The sequence below is a fragment of the Pogoniulus pusillus genome, chromosome 14, assembly GCF_015220805.1.
Source record: "Pogoniulus pusillus isolate bPogPus1 chromosome 14, bPogPus1.pri, whole genome shotgun sequence".
NCBI lineage: Eukaryota > Metazoa > Chordata > Aves > Piciformes > Lybiidae > Pogoniulus > Pogoniulus pusillus.
This window is the reverse complement of record NC_087277.1, coordinates 13,980,311-14,001,862: the sequence shown is the minus strand read 5'-3', so window position 1 is coordinate 14,001,862 and position 21,552 is coordinate 13,980,311. Positions and strand designations below refer to the sequence as shown.

Sequence of the window (21,552 nt, the reverse complement as noted above, 5' to 3'; positions counted from 1 at the left end):
AAAATAAATATTGTGCCAGATAACAGGATGAGTGTCCTGTTAGGAAGATCTATTTGCTTGGAATGTAAGAACTGATCTAATAGAACCTTGAGTTTCTCTATTACTGTGCTGAATAAAATAGAACCAGACACTGAGGATGAGCCTGATGGGAAAAACAGGGCAGCTGGCCTCAAAGGTTTTTCTCACATCTCAGAATTCTAGGTATTTATTGACAGCAAAGGAGAACAAAAGGACATCAAGCCTTTTTTGTATGCAGATCCGCACTTAACAAAGATGCTTGTCAGAGCTAACTGTCACTGAATTGATGGGATGCTAAATAGCAGCAAAATTGTCACTTACATTTTCTTATTCTTATGACACTTATTCTTCATGCAAAGTCCAGAGCAAGACATAAAGTGAGTTGCAGTTGCCAGTAAAATACAAAACCCACAAAATAAACGTCTCTGATGGTAGTATAAATTAACTTTTTATTCTCTATGTTTGTTTTTTTTACAGTCCTGTTTGCTAAAAGTGGATGAACAGGTAATTACAGTCCATACATTGCACAGACCTCTGCCTGTAATGTTTTGAGAGAAGCTGGAAATTACTTTATCAGCAAAGGTAAATTAAAAAGGGTCAAAAGGTCTCCTGTGTTTTGGAATTAAATCAATTAATGGGGTTTTATAGAACAAGTTTTGTGATGTGTTTTTCTTCAGTTAACAGAAAGTTATCTTCTGGAAAATGAAGGATGATTTTGTGTCATGCACCCAAATGAAATACACTCTAAGTGTGTTTTACAGGAGTACGTGAGATATATAAAAATGAGGCCATAGAAGCTACCTCATCTGTAATACTTTTTATGGGCCAGCAATGAAATAAAGGATAAAATGTCACAGCAGATTTCAGAGCTAGTCAATGTTTTTACAATTTGTTTCAGAAATGGGTCCCCTTTTTGATTAGCCTTGATAGCATTTATTTTGCTACTGCCATTAGGGGTGAAAATATTTGTCAGGAGCTGAAAGTGGAATGGGCTTGGAGCATTAAAAGCACAGACTTTTGAACTGCTCAGTAGCTTCTTCAACTCTGTATTTAAATGATAGGAATCAAGTATTTATTTCATACAATGATAATTAAATGAATTAAAGAATTTAAACCCATGATACAATAGAAAAGGTCCAAGTCCAAAAATCTCTGTTTAATTGGGAAAGAAGTAACATGTCAGTTTTTTACTGAAACAACAAAAATTCAAGCAGCCACGTGGAACTTCATTATGATTCTCCTTCAAGGTATTTGAAAAAACACATTAGGAGATCAGTAGGAAAATCTAGGATCTTCCTTTCTAAGCAGGCAGGATTGATATAAGTTTGGAAAATGCAGTTTGTCCATGTCTGTATATGAAGAATTAGATTAAGTAGTAGCTGTAAGCATGCACTGGAGCCAAGAGAAGCCACTTATCCTTGTGTTGTCATTTCTCATTGTATACGAAACATCAGGAAGTTGCAGGAAAGGCTACAGTCTGGTGGGGGAAAACATATGTGGAACTTCTGGAAGAAAGCTTTTCTCACAGCTGAAAGAGGTCTTAACTGATTCCTCTCTGCTGTGTCTTTCTACAATGTCTTTACACAAGGCAGTGTGGAGACAGTGCCATACGTAGTTGCATGAATCTGTAGCTCTGTGAACATGTGAAAGCCTGGAGCTTCTTCAGTTCTAGTAACATACTCTTGTGGCAGAGGGAAGTGGAAGCACAGCAAGACAGATGATGGCTGAATGATGGCAGCATGATTTCAGTTGTTATGCTGGTTTTCAGTTACATTTTTGGTTAGTGTTCTCTGCACCAGGAGTTATGTGGGATGATCTTTGAACAATATATAGGTAAATAGAATCAGAGTATTTTGTCACATGGCCTCTCGAGGTAGATGTTAGTAGCTGTCAAAGTAGGACAATATAACACCAACCAAATGTAAACTCCTCTTACAAAATCACATGTAAAACAATGTCTTGATTGAGCAAAGTTCTATATTTATACTATTGTATGGGTAAGCTGCCAGGACTTCTTTCCTCCTACTCCCCTCAAAGCAATAAAAGTGTTTTGTCTTAAGCTAAAAACTGGGTTTAAAAAAAAATCTTCCCTCTTTTCACAGCCTTGTTTTCCAGCTGTTAACGTCTACTTTGTGCTCAAGTAGATTCACAAAGGATTTAGGACACTGAGTGCTGTGAGGCATCAATAAGGTTTCTATGACAGATGTCAGTATGTCCTACATCACAAGTCTGCATATAACCAGACCATTTTTTAACTGTGTAATTCCCAGTTGAGCCATGATGCACCTGAAGTGTGTATTCATGCTTATTCCCTTGTGCTGTAAGTATTCAGAAGAAAATTCTTTGCCACTTTTGCTCTGCTTTCAGATCTCTTGATGCTCCTTTAGTATGCTGAATGCTTAAGTTGGTCCTTTCTCAACCTTTGTTTGAGGCAGTTTGCTTTATCCACATACTGAGACAGAGGAATTTACTTTTTCAGAGATGATGCATCCTGTTTATAAACCAGAAGGCACTAAGGCTGGAGTACTGTGTGCTTTACAGTGAACACAAACCATTTCACTGAGGCTGACACCACAAGGGTATATGAATTTGTGTTTAAATCTCTCTCTCAGTGATTTAGAGGACTAGTTAAATACCTGATTTAGAAACCAATAATTGAGCCTATGCAAGCCGGCAATTACGCATGGAGTAATTGCACATGTTGGGAGCATGTATCATGCAAATGGGAATCAACAGGCTTATGCCATTTCTCAGGAGGTTTTAGAGATTGAAAGGAACAGCCAATGTGATTAAAACCCAAATTAGCTATGCGTATGTGGTGATTCTAAAGAATCAGCACACAAACAGACCTAATTCTCCAGTGCCAAGAGCCTGGAAGCTCACTGGCACTGAGTATCAAACTGCAGGGCGAGTTGAAGTGGAACTGGTTTGTAATTTCTGTGCTGCTGACACACGGGTAGTTGGGGTCTCTTGCAATATGTGAAATATGCAATTACACTGCTGTAAAAACAGGTGTAGAAGAGTTGCTCAAGACTTGCTGAAGAGCTGCACCACCAGTTTCCAAAGGTCAATTTTTATTTGTATAAACCATAGCATTGCCACGGCTCTTCATGCAGATAGCACCATGCAAAGATCCCAGCATGCTGGGGTGTCTTTTGAGCCAAGTTCCCTTGTGATTGTTTTTGATTTTGTAGTGTTTTAGGCAGGGGGTGATCTTCTAAGAAGTCAGCCCAGTCAAAAAGGTAGCTTAGAGCTTTCACTGTAGCATGTACATTTTAATAGCAAAAAAGCATATCTGATAATAAAACATTTCTCTAGATGTAACTGTTACTAACATTCAGCTAGACAAAACCTGTGAAGCTGTTTGTTGTAAGACTGTCTGCTGACTGCAAATAGTGTCACAATCCCAACTTATTCTTGTCATCTTCCTTTCTGATTTGTAAGATAAAAGTAGGAATACTATTACTTTTTTGATTTAAAATCAGTCTTTAGTAATCTTAAAAAGAAAATTTATAGGATAATGGTCTTGAAGTTTGCACAGACTTAAGTGTCCATATCTGATCATAAAAGGTGAAGAGTACCTTGCATGCCCTCTGAAGTGTTTGAGTATGATGAAGTTTTTGAAAATCAAGCATTATCTAGCACAATTTGGGCTTGCAGTCTCAGTTCCTCCTCATAAAAAATACTAAACTCTTACCTGCTGGATTATCCTTTGAATAATGTGTCTCTCTTTTACAATGTTTGGGCCATGCATTTCATGGCATGGTTTTCATGTTCAGCATATAGACCATATTGCCATTAGTTTCTGGTAGTGTTTCCTTGCTTTGGCTGACACAGCATCTCTGGGAGTATATCAGCTTTTCTGCATCTGCTCCATGCATTACATTTCTGCCTTGGCACGATATGTTCTGTGATGCTTAATTTGTATTTTGGCTGAATTAATCTGCTTTATCAGCTTGATTTAATTGACTATCTAGTGAATCTGAGATGCAAGCCCTTTACTCTGACCGGGAGGAAGTGTATTACAGTGTGCAGAGCCACTTTGTGGTGGTGATGCAGGAAACATTTTGATGTGGCAAGAGTTCTCTCTTAAAAAGCTGAAATTCCATTCTACTGTAGACCACAGAAAATTGCAGTAAATCACTTCCTCGTGGATTTGAGTTTTGGATCATCTCATTTATTCCTTATCTCTTTTGCAAATTTCATTTCCAATTCAGAGCTCGTTGAGCCAAAGCCTTTCTTCTGTGACCATCATTAACACAATGATGGTAATCACTCTTCCATGAGTGTTGCAATTATCTTGCCCGGTTTTCAGAAGTGTTAAGAGAAAGCAGCAAAGACATCACTTAATGTCAAATCCGAATGTATTTGGATGGCATTCAGATGAACCAAACAACTTGCGGAACTGTGCCTGTTTCTAGGAAGTGGCCCAGAATAACTGAAGTTACCATTACAATATTCTTGTAGCTTTTCTTCTGTAACAGTTCATTTCAGTCATTCTACATAGCTAAACAAGATGCAAACGCACAGCTCTGTAAGATGGCAATTTCACAACATTTCACCCTTCACAGGTGAGTAAGAGATTAGTCCAACCACAATTTTTCTTGCATTACTAAGTATGCTATTTTTATTAGTATGCTTAATCCTTTTGTATAATCCTGCTTTATTGCTACTCTTTTGAGGACCTATAATTGCAACCATTTGAACTGATGTAAAATCTTAGTCATGCTGAGACTGCTGGGGATCCAATGTTAGTGAAGAAAGGTGAGCAAGATAGAGTTTATTGCAACTCCTGTATTTAGATTTGTGCATATTATTAACAAAAGTCTTCATTTAATTATACAGAATGAAATTACAAAGCAATGATAATAATTTACTTACCGTTAATAAATATTTCCATAGCTTTAGCAATCAAAACTTCAGTTTGAGTCCTTCACAGTTACCTGAGAAATTACAATCCCTGACCAACCAGTCTGCAAGTTGAATTCCAAGTTAATTGACAGTTAAATAACTTAATTGTAATGTATTCTGCTAAGCCCACCAAAAGTATTATTGCACTGAAAATAAAGGACCCACGTGGCAACTTGGGAAGGATATAGAAATAATAATCCTCAGCCACACACCATTTCACACTCTCTCCCTAGTTTTTGCCTTATAAAGTAGCTGCTAAATCTCTCCTGATTTGTGTTCTGATAATACAAGGTAATCTCAATATTATTACCATCATGTGGTGGATTCGGTACTTGCTTCAGGAGTAGCCAAGTTGTTAGCGTGAGAGAAGGAACCCTTACAGGAGGGTAGTGTCAGCAGCTGCTGCAGTCATCTAGGCACATCAACTTTTCACCAGTCAGAACCTTACAGGCATGCAAAAGAAAAGTTGTTCCCAAGTTTAAAAGGTGAAAGGAAATTTTGACCTCCCAACACCATCACTGTTGGATCAGTTCATTACTTCCTGAGCTCAAGAAGAGTTTTGTTAATAATTTCAGAGGCAAAACTCTGTTCACTTTCCCACCACAAGACTGGAAGACAGAGCAGTCTAGATGAATATGGAAAAATGTAACAGAAAATCAAAATTTCAAACACTCGAGCAACAGGTTTCACTCTGTTTAAAGGAGAGACCCATCTGGCCACTGCTGATGATTCAAAATGTCAAAAATTACATGTTAATTGACTCTGTCCAGGAGCTGCTTATTTCCTGTCAGCACTAGCTGTTTGCAAGACAAATTGAGCTTTCAGAAACGCGTGGAACAGCCGTGAAAGTACTCTAATGGGAAGAAATATCATCTGCAGAGGACATCAAAAGTCTTCCCCTGTTTGCTGTTCTGCCTCATTATTTCTCCCTTTCTAGGTTCTAATAGGTCCAGGCCAACTGTGCAGCTTTTAATTAACTTTTCTTATTTTATAAAAACGCTGCCCCCACCTTCTGTCACCAGGTGTATAGATTGGGAAAAAAAAACAAAACGGTTTCTAGTCACAAACATGAGAGAGATAAGTAACAAAGGAGTGGAAAAAAAACCAACACCAAAAAATGAACCCAACAGAAAAACACTCTGCTTTCTAAACTATCAAGTTCCTCTGAGTCTGATCCAAATCTAGTGAAAGAAAGGAGATCCTTTTTCACTTGGCTTCAGTGGGCTTTGGAGAGAGCACACTGTTCGAATAAGTGCCAGCTGCTCTTCTTTAGTCATTGTAGTTGGAACAGCACTTGCTGTAGCTAAGGCTAAAGGAAGCAGCATTCAGTTTCTCCATGGAAAAAAGAATGCCCTTTTAACATCTTGTCCCACGTTTATAATAGCAGCATGTAGTGAACATTTGCTGAGGGTATGCTGGTGAATGTTGGATGTGCCCCATGAAAGCCTTGCAGCCTGCTCTGTGGTCATGCTAGATTCCATAGACTGGTATAGGCATCTCTGGCTATGATAACTCAACCCTTGTTTTGCACTTCCCTGCATCCACTTATCTGGGAAAATCGAAGAGCTGGAAATGAAAACAAAACCAACTCATGAAGGCTCCCAGCCCCTTCCTGGAATCAGCAACACAAACAGGTGCTTAGATACTCTGGAAAGGACATGAAGTGACTGCAGCTATTTCGTCTGAATGCATCAGATATGCATTTGAGAAGGGAGGAAGTGAGAGGGACTGCAAGTTGCTGTCAGAGCCAGAGAGAGCCCCAGAACCCTTTGTTGAAAACAAACCCACCACTTCCAAGCACACAAGAAAGACAGCAGAACGGTTTTCTTCACAGGCCTTTGCAGAGCAGTTTATGATGGAAGGATGTGACAGGAGCTGTGTGGTGCATCCTGTATGCGCTATCCTGCACAGGTTTTGGGAAGCCTCCAGCAGCACAGGTGGGCTACACCATGCCCTGCTAGCTAAGCCTTAAAGTTCCTTAATACTGATGTGAAACTTCGAGTTCTTCTTGTGGGCCTTTTTTATCTGTCCTAAGATATATCTGGCATTGTCTCCTATCACTTTTGCTAGAGAAAAGAGCCTTTCTTTTCTTCAACTCCCTGAAGTCACCATTATCATACAAGGTACTCAGCTACTCTGCACTTGCAGATCCCAAAGCAGTATTTAAGGTCTCTACTTTCGAGAAGCACAGTCAATCCAAACATGTAGTCTGAGGAAAAGCAATCAACAGAAGCAGGCCTGCACATCAGCAGGCATCATTAACATACAGCTTGTTCTTTGGGGGACAAGAGTGCACACTGCACATTGAAAAGCAGCAGATTTGTGTTATCGGAGGGTGAGGGGAATGACAGGGTATGGCAGAATTTGTCACAGCTGTGTTAGAGACTGAATGACAAAGGAAGGACAGCAATGTGTCTCTGCTAGCAGATAGTCAAAGATAGTAGCCTGGAGTCAGAGCTGTGGTTGTCACTCAGCCATTGTGAAATGCGACAAAGAAGCAGTGTCTGCCCTGCATTTAGCAGCAGCATGAATTATGAATAGAGCACTTGTGAAAGTAACTTACTGAAAATAATAAAAGAAAATAAAAAAGTCAGTATTGCTGTGCTGCAAGTACAGTGATAACAATTCCCTCCTCTCTTCTCTTTTTAATGGGAAGATGGAGCATTCCAGATTGATTGCTTCTATTGCCATTTGATAACCAAGCAGGGCTGGAGTGGCACAGCCTGGGTTCTGAACTGTTTCTACACAAATTTTCCTCAGTAAATATTTCAGATCTATTTCTCCCTTTACAAACCCCTCCACAGAAAACCCTGAATGTGAATGGTGAAGTTTCTCTTTCCCTTGGCACTTTCCAATATTTTTTCTCTTTTTCTTTTCTTTTTTTTTTTCCTCTCTTTTTTATTTTCTTTCTTTTTCTTTTACTGAAAAGGTTTCCACCTTGTGCAAACTGGCATAGCCAGGTCTTTTGTGTTATTAAATTTTAAATGGAATGCCAATTTTTAGCTTTGCAAAATACAGGAGATTGTGGAGTTAAAGTCACAAATTGGATTTTAAAGTTTAATTGCTGCTGGTCTGTAACATGCTCAGAGAAATATCTCCTTGAGTACTCACACTGAAAGTCAGCTGTGTAGACAGTCCATAAATAACAAACTTTAGATGACTTGTTTTAGTTTTTCTGTAAGAGAATTGGGGATTGAACTATTATTTTGTGCTATTGCTCTTCTAGATCTCAGCTGCAGGTTGTTTGCCATTTTATTATTTTTTTTTAATTAGTGATGTGCTTGTGCTAGCCTTTATTTTTTTTCACAAGTGCCTTTTGGTCCCTTCCTTCCATTTCACTCTCACAAGGACACACAAATTAGGTCTGACAGTCTGAAAACATTTTTTATGGCAGGTTAAAATTAGCCCCTTATTTCACCTCCTTTGTGCCTGAGATGCACTTGAAGTGCTGGAGAGTGTTTGTAACTGAGTTGCCAGCAAAGCAAGGGGAGATGGAAGTTCTGAGTCATCATTTCCATAGTGTGGTTTGTAGGACACTGGGAGGACCCTTTGGGCTGTGAACGGTTTCCTGCTCTTAGTTCAAAGGAGGCACACTGTCTTCCAGTGCACACTGGTTTTCTCCCAAGCACTTGTTTGCTCCCATCCCTCTCTAATCCTCATCTTACAAAATAACTTGCATATTCCATCTCCTCCTGGCCACCAGGCAAAGCAGCTGCAGAAAGGCAGCTGCCCCACTCACAGTGTAACAAATGTGAGAGAACACAAAAGGACATCAGCAGCAACATCAGAGATCACAGTGAATCCCTGGATATTTTGTTATGAACTTCACACTCAATAGTTATTCCGAGAAGTCTGGGTTAGGAGTACTTTCACTTAGGAGCAACAAGAATAAACTTCACACCAGTTTAAGGACAGGCTGCTAAATCTGAGTGAGGTTAAATGTGATTTAAATATGTGATAACAAAAGAGCAACTGGCAGTGACTGTCTCACGGCATGAGATAGACATGTGGTCTAGTAGTGACATGGACTCTCTGTGAGATTATGTCCTACATCTCACCCACCACTGGTGCTCAGGACCAGTCAGGATGTGTGGTGCCTTGGGTATGGGGCATTGCCTGAGCTGGTTTATGGACAGATAAATAGAATAGAATGTCATTGTCTGGCACCTTCCAACAGCATTATGTACAAACACATTTTAAAAGGAAAAAAAAAAGCCTTACCTCCCCCAGGAAGAGAATAGAGCTACATCTTCTGCTACTGCCATGCTGCCTGTAACATAAATAGAGCTTCACACTCCCCCAAAAGCTCTTTAAGAGCCATATAAACAGGCATGATAAAATACTCTTGGTAATGAATAATAAAGATCTCTCTCTGTGTGATTCTGGCTGGCAAACAAGCAGAAATGAACTTATATTGCATCCAGCAATGGAAAGAAAAGCTGACAGTTTTTCAGTTTTACAGTTTAGTTTAATTGCTCTGGATTTTCAGACAGAATTTGCTTTGCTTCAAAATTAAATGACTACTCTTCAGCCTGGAGGAGGTGCCCAGAAATATTATCCTCCTTTTCATAGTCCTGCCCTGTGCAGTGTATTTCTTGGGTCCCTTGATTGTGACAGCGCAGGTCATGGATCTGACCTGTGTAAGACTATAAAAGCAGAGAAGACCTCAGTCCACCTGTTTCCTGAGGCCTCAGTAACTGCCCTGCTTTGATAGGTTGAGGAATTGCATTTTCTGATTGTAAAGGATGCTTTATGCATGAAATACTGTGAGGAACAGAAAGCAATTTTCCTTTCAAAATGTTGGCACTATAACATCCAGCTGAGATGTGGCTGCACAGGATTGCATGAAAATGAAAACTTCCTTAGGGAGAAGGGAATCAAACTAAATATCCAAGTTCATTCCAAAGATGCAGCATAGCTGTGGAAATACAGATAGTTTTTCAAATACTGCCTCATTTACCTCCTTACCCTGGGCCAGAGGCCAGGACATTGGTGTGGCTCAAAAGAGAGATCAGTCTTTTCATAGCGTGTTAAACCAGAGAGCTTTGAAACGCTGTATAAGTAAAAGTCATTATCTGTGGTAAAGATGAAGAGTTGATTCATTTACCTGGTGTTATAGAGGTGTCTTCCAATAATAATTTCCTTACAATTTACCCTGTTTGAAAAGTACTGTGCGCAGAGTCTTGAATCTATTTACCTCTGGCATCAATAATATATTGAAAATAAGAAAGCAGGGGCAAAACTCCTGTAATAGCAAATCTTTTGCTCACGATGACTTTCATGAGCAGCTTACAGAGAGGTGTCTCTATAATATGACAGCATACTTCATCAGTTTGACTTGGTGAAATGGCAACAGGACAGAAACAGTCCAGCTTTAGAACTGAACAGACTGCCCTCCACCCTTGGGGTAGGCAGTGCTCGCTCACTTGCACTTAAATCAGAAAATATAAATTAGATTTTTACACCAGCCAGATCAAAACTTTATATTACTGAAATACTTAGCTCTTGATTTTGAGTGCAACATATTGAAAATCTCTCCTATGTTGTATCTCCAACTCCTTAGCCTTGACATTCAGGATATAAATAAATATATACATGGATGAATGCTGCGAGTTGCTGTTTCCTTCCCTCCCCCAAGGCATGACAAATGTAGAAGAAAAATCAAACGTTAACGTTCCTGCCTGAGACAGCATCATTGAGATTCAGAGCAATGAGAAGAACTTTGTTTTCTATTACCTAGTCATGGCTGCTGCTATTTCAAATGAACCAGAAATACTTTTGAGCTTCATTCTTCTAAGTTATTACACTTTCTCCTGCTGGGCTGGATGTAGCAAAAAACTTGGTTTGTTAAAAGACTGGAGAAATCTTGACACAAAGCTTTTAAAGAGAATGCTTAAGGAGATGCTGATCATGAGCATATGCATCAGAGGCACCCAAGGCTGCCTCCTCCTTGGCTGTGTTCCTAAAGGTGATTTATCTCTGGTTTCTGAACAAGTTTCCTCTCTTCCTTTCATGAAGCGTATGGAATATTCAAGCTTCTGATTTTATGCCTGATTAAAGGCCAGTGGTTTTAGCACAAGAATACTTGGTGTTTACTGAAAAACAGAGCACACTCCAGCTGCTAGAACTGGACACTAAATTGGGCTCTTGCAATAACCCACTATTTTGGAAAAAAAAGTGCATATATAAATGGATGGAAATCGCTTTCCTAGTGCTGCCAAGTGTATTTCTGTGTGAAATCACATAGCTTCTCAGCCTTAAAAAGTTATTTTTCTGAACTTCAAGCTGCCTTCATATAGCATAAGGAAATGTGTTTATCAGGTCAAATTTCCCACTCAAACTTCCTTGAAGTTCTGCCTGCTTTTGCTAGCAGTGTATTTGACCTCTTGCCCTTAGTTTAAAGAAGATGTTTTGCTTATAGAGACATTTATCTAACAGGAACCTGTAAGGTAAGAAAAAATTTGGTTTACAGATGACTTGATTCCCTCAAGGTACGTGAATCAATCACGTAAATTGCAGAATGTTCTGCACTTTAGCTTCAATCAATAGGGGATTAAAATTCTAGTTTCAGTGTGAGGAAAATAAATGCCCATACTGATGCTATTAGTAACACTTGGGATTAGAAAAAGTGTGCCAATGTTTTTAAAATCTAACCTTTCAATGCTTATGTGTCTCGTTTGGTATTTCCATTGTTCCTCTCTGCTCTGAGAAAAGGAGAGGAATTTTGACTTGTCCTAACTAGCCACCAGGCATTGCTAAAAAGGTTTTACGTTTTTTTTTGTTTGTCTGTTTTTTAATTATTTCCCTGCAACTTGGTTCCTGTGTGTTGTGTCTGGGTTTCCCTGGCTGCAGCAGAATATTAACATGGAAGTAACTCGTGAGCAAAATGAAGAAGGATGTAGTTTAATGCACCTTTTATGGAGTGTCTCTATCCTGGCACAACTTAAGACCTCTTGGCCTTTCACTTGTTAACTTGGAAGCAGAGACTGAAAACCACCTCGCGTCAACATCCTTTCAGGTAGAAGGATAAAGGTCTTCCCTCAGCCTCTTTTTCTTTGGGCTAAACAACCCCAGTTTCTTCAGCCACTTAGAAACCTAGAATCATAGAATCAGTCAGGGTTGGAATGGACCACAAGGAACACCTAATTTCAACCCCCCCTGCAATAGGCAGGGATACCCCACCCTAGATGAGGCAGGCCAGAGCCATCCACTTCTCATAAGATTTGTGCTCCTTTCATTCACTTTCTTTACTGTCAAACACAAAGTTTCTGTCAACTGTTTCCGTCTCTGTTTAATTTCTTCTAGGGCTTCTCTGATGAAAAATAGTAGCATTAAGAGAATTTACATTTTCAGTTCAGTACACCCAATGCATAACACAGTGCTGTAGGGTGGTTATAAATCAAAAATTTGTAATAAATCATGCAAATGCAATGCTGAAGATTATCAGCATGGAGCTTCTTAGAATTTACTTGCATTACTTAGTCATAATGGCATATCTAAGTAGTTCCAGTAATTAAACCACAGCAAGTGGTTACACCTGTTACTGCTTACACCTGTTAGGTAATGTCTAATGCAAGCTGGGTTTTGTTATGTCTCCAAAAGAAGGCACATTCTCCATAAAAATTAATTTGTTTTACCTGGCTTTGCACTTCTTCATATGTTGGCTGTAGACCCATGGCCATGACAAAAGCATTTTAATGGAAAGCTTTACTTCTTTCAGGCTCCTCTTTTGATCATCAGAGCACTGGCTGCATTAAAAACTCTTAAGCTTACTGGAATCTCTGCTTTGAGAATGGAAAGAGTGAACTTCCCATTTAAATGCATTCAGACTGTTCCCATTTCTTCTTTCTTTTTGTTTCTTTGGTAAGCTGTTCCCAATAGAAAACATTGATGAATCTAGTTCCACCAAAATCATGGGTAGTTATTAACTTTTAAAAGGCTAATGCTATGGGACTGGTCAAAGCCTCCTTCCTCTGTGTTAATACAGCATTTCAGCAGTATGGAAATGGCACATATCTTTAAAAGGATACATTGAAAAGTAGAAAATAACACAAAATCAATGCAACTTTGAACCAGGGTAAGCACACAGAGCATGATATACTCCTCCTATTTTTAAGTTTCACATTTGGATGATATAAACTTCATTTCTCTGTTAGTTAGTAGAAGCCACCACTAACTTTCTGCTATAAACTAGAAAATCAGTGCTGCAGTATTATTTATGCTATAGCTTTCATCTTAAATTCAGTTTATTTTATGTTGTGTTTTGACTTTGCTTTATTTATTTTTTTCTATTAACAGTGCAACATTGCATCTTGAAAAATTAGTTCTTACTAATTAAATGCATTACCCTGCAGTGCTTGTTAAAGCTCTAATTTAGTCCAGTAGTTCAATAGATAATTCATGTGTATCCATGTGAGCTGCTGATCAACATCTGTCTCAAAACTTTATTCCTGTAATTGATATTTACTGAGAATGTTCCAAGCCTTCAGTGCCTGGAGAGCTGGAAAGTTTCTCTTGGTTTCTGTTAAAATGTATTCATGCCAAATTTATTAGTCTTGCATCAACCTAGTTCTCCCTCTTTGGAAGTGAATAAATGGAGAGAAGGAAGCAATTTCTAACAAAATCTTTCTTTCTTTTGTCATGCCAGGTTGACCAACCTCTGTGTGCCCAACTTCCTTGTGCACAAGTCCAGAGACATCACTACTTCTTTCTTCACCATGCCCAGTTTGGGTTTTTGAATGTGGGACCGCACTCTCTTAGAGTACTGCAGGTGAGATTTCTCCAGGAATAAGGACATCAAAGTGTTGTGAGGTACAGAGACATTCTCCCTCTCTACCCTGCTCTCATGAGCCCTGGAATACTGTGTTCAGCTCTGAGGCCTCCAGCATTAGAAGGACATGGACCTATTGAAGTGAGTCCAGTGGAGGGCCACCTTTTCTGTGAAGACAGGCTGAAAGAGTTGGGGCTCTTCAGCCTTGAGAAAGCAAGGCTTTTGAGAGACCTTAAAGCAGCCTTCCAATATTCACAGGGGGCCTATAAGAACAGTGGGGAGAAACTCTTTACTAGGGAATATAGCAATAGGATGAGTGCTAATGCCTTTAAACTGAAAGAGAGCATATTTATGTTAGATATAAAGAAAGAATTCTTCACCATGAAGGCAGTGAGGCACTGAAACAGGTTGTCTAGAGAAAGTACATATTCACTATCCCTGGAAGTGACTTGCATCAGGTTGGACAGGACCTTGATAAACATGGTCTAGTGGAAGGTGTCCCTGCCCATGTCAGGGATATTTGAACCAGATGATCTTTAGGATCCTTTCCAACTCAAACCTTTCTGTGTTTCTGGGACTCTATGCAACTATGATTTATGTATCACTGTATATACTCAAAAATATAATCTCATAAGTCCTAGGAACATCTTTACCTTTCTCAGAGATATAGCACTGATGGACAGGTATAAACCAGCCTTTGTCCTCAGGTACTTATATAAGTACCTATATAAGTTATTTCACTAAGTAATTGCCCTGACAATTAAATGTCATTGATCACTTCCAAACAGCATCCTTAAATTTCTGCTTTTCCCGTTTATCACTGTATCTGTCAGGTAGTTGTTCTCTACACTCTGTGTCATAAATTCTTTTAGCTGTTCTTTCTGCATCACACCTTGCAATTCCTCCGTGGGACTTGTGATCCCTTCCTGGCATTATTCCACTTCATCTCAGACTTTTGGATGCCAATGCAGACCCTATTTTTGAATGTTAGAGCACTGCAATGGCCATCAGGAAATGTATAGAATCCTATTCTCTAGGAAGAGTATACATTACTGAAACAAACAGGAGAGATTCTTACTGCTTAACACCGAGCAAAAAAAAAAACCCCAAGACTCACTTTGTGTTGTATGAACCATTTGAGACAGCCTGTGGAAGCCCAAAATTTGACAGAACAGATAGAAACTATTGAGTCATTTAAGTAAACTGTCGCTCCTCTGCAGTGCTCTAAGCTAAGTTGTTATTTTTCTGAAACCAAACATTTTATGTGTAAGCATATAGCCATGAGAGAAACGTGTGCATTAATGTACACAGGAAACAGAAAAAACCAAATACTAAACCAGCCATACAGTCCTAGAGTCATAGAATCAGTCAGGGTTGGAAGGCACCACAAGGATTATCTAGTTCCAACCCCCCTGCCAAGGGCAGGGACACCCTACCCTAGACCAGGCTGGCCACAGCCTCATCCAGCCCGGCCTTAAACACTTCCAGGGACAGAGCCTCAATCAGCTCCCTGGGCAACCCATTCCAGGCTCTCACTACTCTCATGCTGAACTTCCTCCTCAAGACCAGTCTGAACCTACCCATCTCCAGCTTTGCTCCATTCCCCCTAGTTCTGGCACTCCCTGATATCCTGAAAAGTCCTTTCCCATCTTTTTTGTAGGCTCCCTTCAGATACTGGAAGGCCACAGGAAGATCACCTGGGAGCCTCTTCTTCTCCAGACTGAACAGCCCTGGAGCACCTGGGTAAAATGACTCTTTGTTCACCAATATGGTTAGATGGTCATAATCCACTTTATTTCCGTGATACAGTGACTTATATGCATTCTAGCAAGAGGCGTGCTCCACCAAGATTGGTTACAAACAGAGGGTACAGGGTTACTTGTAAGGCACGGATAGGTCAATATACCATAACAATCTGAGGGTCAGCCTCTGGGGCTGGCTAAACTCTGCCCACCTGCAGCTGCACTCCACCCCCTGCAGCTGCATGTGGGGGGTGCTACCCTGCGCCTGCTATCTTAACTCCTAAGATGGACCCAAGGGCACTCCCAGCACGGGTTGCTCATGTTTATGATTTCTGTGTCCTCTGCTAGCAAGAATTTCTCCAACACAGCCCCAACTCTTTCATTCTGTCCTCATAGCAGAGGTGCTCCAGCCCTCTGGTCATCCTTGTGGCCCTTCTCTGGACATGCCTCAGCACGTCCACATCCTTCTTGTAATGAGGGCTTCAGAAATGGATGTGGTACTCCAAGTGGGATCTCACCAGAGTGGAATAGAGGGGGAGAAACACCTCCCTCGACCTGCTGGCCACACTTCTCCTGATGCAGCCTAGGATCTGGTTGGCTCTCTGGGCTGCATGTGCACACTTCTGGCTCATGTTGAGCTTCTCATCCACCAGCAGTGGACAATTATGTATTGTTTTTTTTAAAGGCTATTAAGAATATACTATGAAGATAAAATAGGTGCTGTACTCACTCGCATCTCTGTGAAATATTGTACTCATTCAAATCAATTATTGTTTTACAGATGTGATTTTAGAAAGGGATAATTAGTTCATGTCTGGAATTACATCAGCAAAACCAATCTATTTTAATTGTTCCTGTATCAGTGAACTGCAACACTTTTTTTTCCTATCTACAAAACAGATTTAATCAAGTGTGCCAAATAAGAAGTCATTTGTCACTTGAAAGATGAAATTGTTTATTTTTACTGTCAGCCAAAAAAAAAGTGCCCTATATCTGCATGTATAAGTTTTTTGCATCTATAAATGCATCTATTTCATCCTTTAAAAACTCCACTTTCTCTGGAGGATGATGTAGGTGACTACTTTTCTTCCATTACCTTTCATTGAAGCTGCTCTTGAGTATACAAGGACTGTACAAGGCAGAGATCCTGCTGACTCCTATTTAAAGGTTTCTTTAACTGAGTGAAGTTAAAAATCTCTGCCTGCAAGGTCATCTTTGAAAGTCATGTGTGACAAATGAATGATGAAGCATTATATTTTATTTTTTCTCAGGATACATTTATTAAGCAGACTAAATTACAGAATCACAGAATTTTCAGGGTTGGAAGGGACCTCAAAAATCACCCAGTTCCAGCCCCCCCGGCAGTGGGCAGGAACACCTTACACTAGATCATGTTGAGGTAATTAATTAACACCAAGGTAAGGAAGCTCAGTGGATAAACAGCACATTTTGAGTGAAGTTTAATAAGAAAACTGTACATATTTTCCCATATACATAAATATTGATTCTAAATACAGGAGGTGAATCCAGGCCTGCTGAGCGAGTGGATGTGTATGTGCAGACTCATACAGAATGCACTTTGCAAACCTCAGGCTCCAGAGGCAGTGAATTCGCTTGGTCTTTTGCACTCAGCAAGGGCCAACCAGCACTCTGCAAACAGCACTGGGAGCTGTAGATCTGCCCCAGCTAGCTTGAATGTGACTGCACGTAGGAAGGCACATCACCAGTCCATAATTTCTTATATTATCTTTGTTCTGAATTATCTGTTACATGATGGACTGAGTGCTCCAATTTTGGTGTGTAGTGTGGCTAATCCTATTGATGATTTTCTTTATCCATATAATGAAGTTTGGACGATAATGAGCCCTCCCACAGGTTTTTCCCTGCCAGTGAAGTGCCAGTTCTGCATCTATTTGCATACCAAGATTACCTATGCTATTACTAGCATACTTTTGGCCACTCTTGGGCACTAGCCTGTTCTTTGTCAAGAATTTGTCCTGTTCTAATTTGTGCAGTTCAACAGCTGGCATGGTCCATGATCATTCCCTAAAGTGGTTTGTGTGCAGTCACTTGGTTTTGGGGACTACTGTACTTTAGTAGTACGGATGCAGGCTGATGTGTGCCACTTGACTTCAAGATCCTGCAATATCTATTTGCCACTGTAGGCAGCCAGAGTGTCCCACCACATCCTTTTCTCTATGACTGTCTCTATGCCCTGTGGCCCCTGCCGTTTCAAATCTCAGCTACTGCAGTAGACCCTTATTCACTCTCAGAGCAAACCATTTTCAGAAGCCTTTTCCTTCATGTCAAGATCATGTCTGTGCTTGGACGTGAGCTAATCCCATCACTTAGCATCTGGCACAGAGCTCTCTGCTCCTACTGAGGCTTATTCCATGTGGCACAGTCTAATTGCAGATCAACAACTCTTGCATCTCTCATCCTGTCATTGATGTAGTTGCCAACTGAAACATCAACTGTAATAACAAAGAGTCAGAATTTTCTCTAGAATATGAACAGTTGGGATCTGTTTCCTGGAGTATTTCTTTCCTAGGCTCTGGAATATAGTGAACTATTAAGTTTTGAGTTAATATTATTAATAATAATTGGTCACTGTTTGATGAGACAATTCTAATAGCTGAAACCTGTTGTGAATCTTGTATTTTCTGATCAGACATAGACATCTGGAGTAGAGGGTAGAGATTTGCAGCACAACTCTGTGCACTGATAGCTGGATAATTGGGAAAACCAGGAAAGTTTTAACTCTAATTCACATTGGATTTACCTGCTGTGGCTGTAGAGGTTACCAGCCTGGATGAACTCTTCAACTGTTGCTGCTAAATCGGAGATTGTGAATTTGAGCTATCAACTTGCACAGTTTACAGCTTAATGTTTTAATGTAAACTGAGATTGACAGTGGTTTACACGTACTGGCAACAGGAAAATCTGCACCACCCCTAATCAGTAACCTGGCATGGATATCTGAGGGTGGCAGGATTCTAAATTACCCTAGCCCAAAGTGCCAAATCCTGTGAAATAGGTGGCTTTAAGGACAGGACTGCAATATCTGAGTCTGAGTTCACAAGCCCACGTTCAGCAACCCTGTGGATTTCAGTGGAGTAATGAAAAATAACTGACCCGTGGTACTGTGATTAGTATTTTTCCCACACAGTTTCTCTGCATATTTCTTGATCTCATCAGAGATCTTGTCAAATTGGATGACTGCAGCAGATTCATCAAAGTGGGTGGAAAGAATTGGATAATTAAAATTCAATTAGTGTGATGCCAGTTACATCCAAGCCTTTAGAGGAAATCTTTAAAGAAAATATAGGTGTACAGAAAAAATAATTTATATGCTACAACACTTTGTCAAAAAAAAAAAAAGGTTCCCCAGAATAATCTAAAGTCTTCTTTGGTAATTCTCTGATTTAGCCAACATTCATGGAATCATAGAATCATAAAATCAGGGTTGGAAGGCACCACAAGGATTGTCTAGTTCCAACCCCCCTGCCATGGGCAGGGACACCCTACCCTAGACCAGGCTGCCCAGAGCCCCATTCCACCTGGCCTTAAACACCTCCAGGGATGGAGCCAACCACCTCCCTGGGCAACCCATTCCAGGCTCTCACCACTCTCATGCTGAACAACTTCCTCCTCAAGACCAGTCTGAACCTACCCATCTCTATCTTCGCCCCATTCCCCCTAGTCCTGGCACTCCCTCATATGCTGGAAAGTCCTTTCCCGGCTTTTTTGCAGGTCCCCTTCAGATACTGGAAGGCCACAGGAAGATCACCTCGGGACCTCGTCTTCTCCAGACTGAACAGCTCCAACTCTTTCATTCTGTCCTCAAAGGAGAGTGCTCCAGCCCTCTGATCATCCTTGTGGCCCTTCTCTGGACATGCTCCAGCATGTCCACACCCTTCTTGTAATGGGGGCTCCAGAACTGGACACAATACTTCAGGTGAGATCTCACCAGAGCAGAGTAGAGAGGCAGAATCACCTCCTTCAACACATTCTATTTTTCTCTACTTAAGATGAATAAATCAAATATCAGTAATAAATTGTAAACTAAATAGGGATGAAATTAAAAGAAATTGTACGGTAGAGTATGGTGAAGAGAAAATTATCACACAGGGAACAGACATCTCTGTCTTTGGAAACTACTACTCAAAAGCATGCCTTAACAACCTCTACTGAAAAAGCAAGAGAAAGCTTCAGAAAACTGCTTATGAGAAAAATAAAGCACTTCCATCTCAGAGAAGGTTTGGAATGTAATTTACTAAGAGAGATGGCCAGAGGGTGAAGATGGCCTAAGGTGTATCAGAGGAATGTGATTGCCTTGATTTATTTTGGTTGAAGATTTTCTTGTACATTTTCTGTCCCATGCAACCTTCTGCAGATTATTCCAGATGCAGCTTGATTGCCAGCAGGGTCCAGGAAGCCCTCGCAGTAGCAGCAGCATGGGCAGCTCAGAGGAGTACCACAGTACTCTGCCCCAGTTTGTGCAGTGTCCACGCTCCCCTGCGCTCCTCTGCAATGTGCTGAACTAACACTGGGTAAAACTTAAAGTCTCTGAATTCCAGACCCATGCTGCAAGGGAAGGATGAAGTTTCCCATCAGACTTTGATGTGAAAGGAAAAGAATTTATTCAAAATATCAATGCTAGTATGTCATTCAAGAGCTTTGAAGAACCCAAGGCTTGTTTATCCATTGGTTAAACAGATGTAACAGACCTTACCTGCTTCAAAGAGGATTCATATGACATAACAATCAATAAATACTTGTGAAGACCTTTCATGCTTGAAAATGAAAAATACTATTTTCACTTGATTTAGTGAATGACCCAATTGCTGTGCTGGAGGACCAGAGGAAGAAGAGTAAAAAGATTTTATCAAGACTGAGGTTCTTTGCAACGAGTACACAGAGATTCAAATATAAAAAATAACAACAGACTAAGAAGGAATGTATTAAAATAATCATCCTCCAAACTGAAAATGATCTAGAAATGTTAAAAAAAAACCACTTCAGAGAAGATAGGCAAGGGCCATTTTGTCAGATAAATTGTTTCATGTCAGGACTAATGTAAGCAGTGTATCAGGTTAGGAAAGCAGAGTCAAAGAACTAATGAAAATACAGGGGAATGATAAATGTGTTTTGATACCATCCAAAGACCTAGGTGTCCCTGAAGAGCTTACTACAGAGGTAAGTGTAGGACACAATTCAATTCCATGTAATTGCAGTGAAGGCAAGATTGAAGTCACCTAAATTAAGACTAAATTTAGACTAATGTTCTGCAGAATTTGAATACCAGCAGCTCAGACCACTGCTTCAAAACAATGATGTTCTTGTTACCCTCCTCATTGTCCATTGTCTATGAGTCTGTTTGGTAAGACCCAAATGTCCTTAGCCATATAAATGTGAACATTGTACATCTCTGTTGTCATCTGTTCAGATCAGATTGAGGTCTATGTTGCCTTCAAAATCTTTTGATATTATGATTTGGGCATCAGTGTCTAATTCTATCCAAGAGTCTAAAGAACTTCACAGTCTCAAGTTGTGCTGGGGGAAGTATAGGCTGGATGTTAGGAGGAAGTTCTTCACAGAGAGAGTGATTGGCATTGGAATGGGCTGCCCAGGGAGGTGGTGGAGTCACCGTCCCTGGAGGTGTTCAAGAAAAGACTGGATGAGGCACTTAGTGCCATAGTCTAGCTGAGTGGACAGGGCTGGGCGCTAGGTTGGACTGGATGATCTTGGAGGTCTCTTCCGACCTGGTTGATTCTATGATTCTATGATTCTAACTTCTGTCACATAATGCTATGCTTGCAGGAGCCCTTTGCCATGGATACATCCACGTGGCTGACATGTGGCAGATGTTCAAGCCAGAGACAGTACGTAGAAGGTAGGAATTTAACCTTCCCTATTGTGAAAGTTTTCAAGTCTCTGTCTTTGATGTTGCCAACCATCACACCCCAAGGCATGATGTGTAAGCAGGGCTTAGGTCGTGCCTCTCCTGAAACTGGTGGCCTTATCACTTTGACCAAAATTGTGTGATGATTTACTTGCATTTTCCTTGCTTGCTTGTTGCCTTTCTGCTTACATTTACCCTTCAAGCTC

At 40.3% G+C, this 21,552-nt stretch overlaps 1 long non-coding RNA gene across 1 annotated transcript in view; it reads left to right on the top strand.

The window, feature by feature from the left end:
- Positions 1-15,385: 15,385 nt before the first annotated feature.
- LOC135181051 (uncharacterized) overlaps positions 15,386-21,552 on the top strand; it is a 72,117-nt gene continuing 65,950 nt past the window's right edge. Inside the window, exons 1-2 of the long non-coding RNA XR_010304680.1 lie at positions 15,386-15,442; positions 21,265-21,337. This is a non-coding gene — a long non-coding RNA (uncharacterized LOC135181051). The remainder of the gene's footprint in view (positions 15,443-21,264; positions 21,338-21,552) is intronic.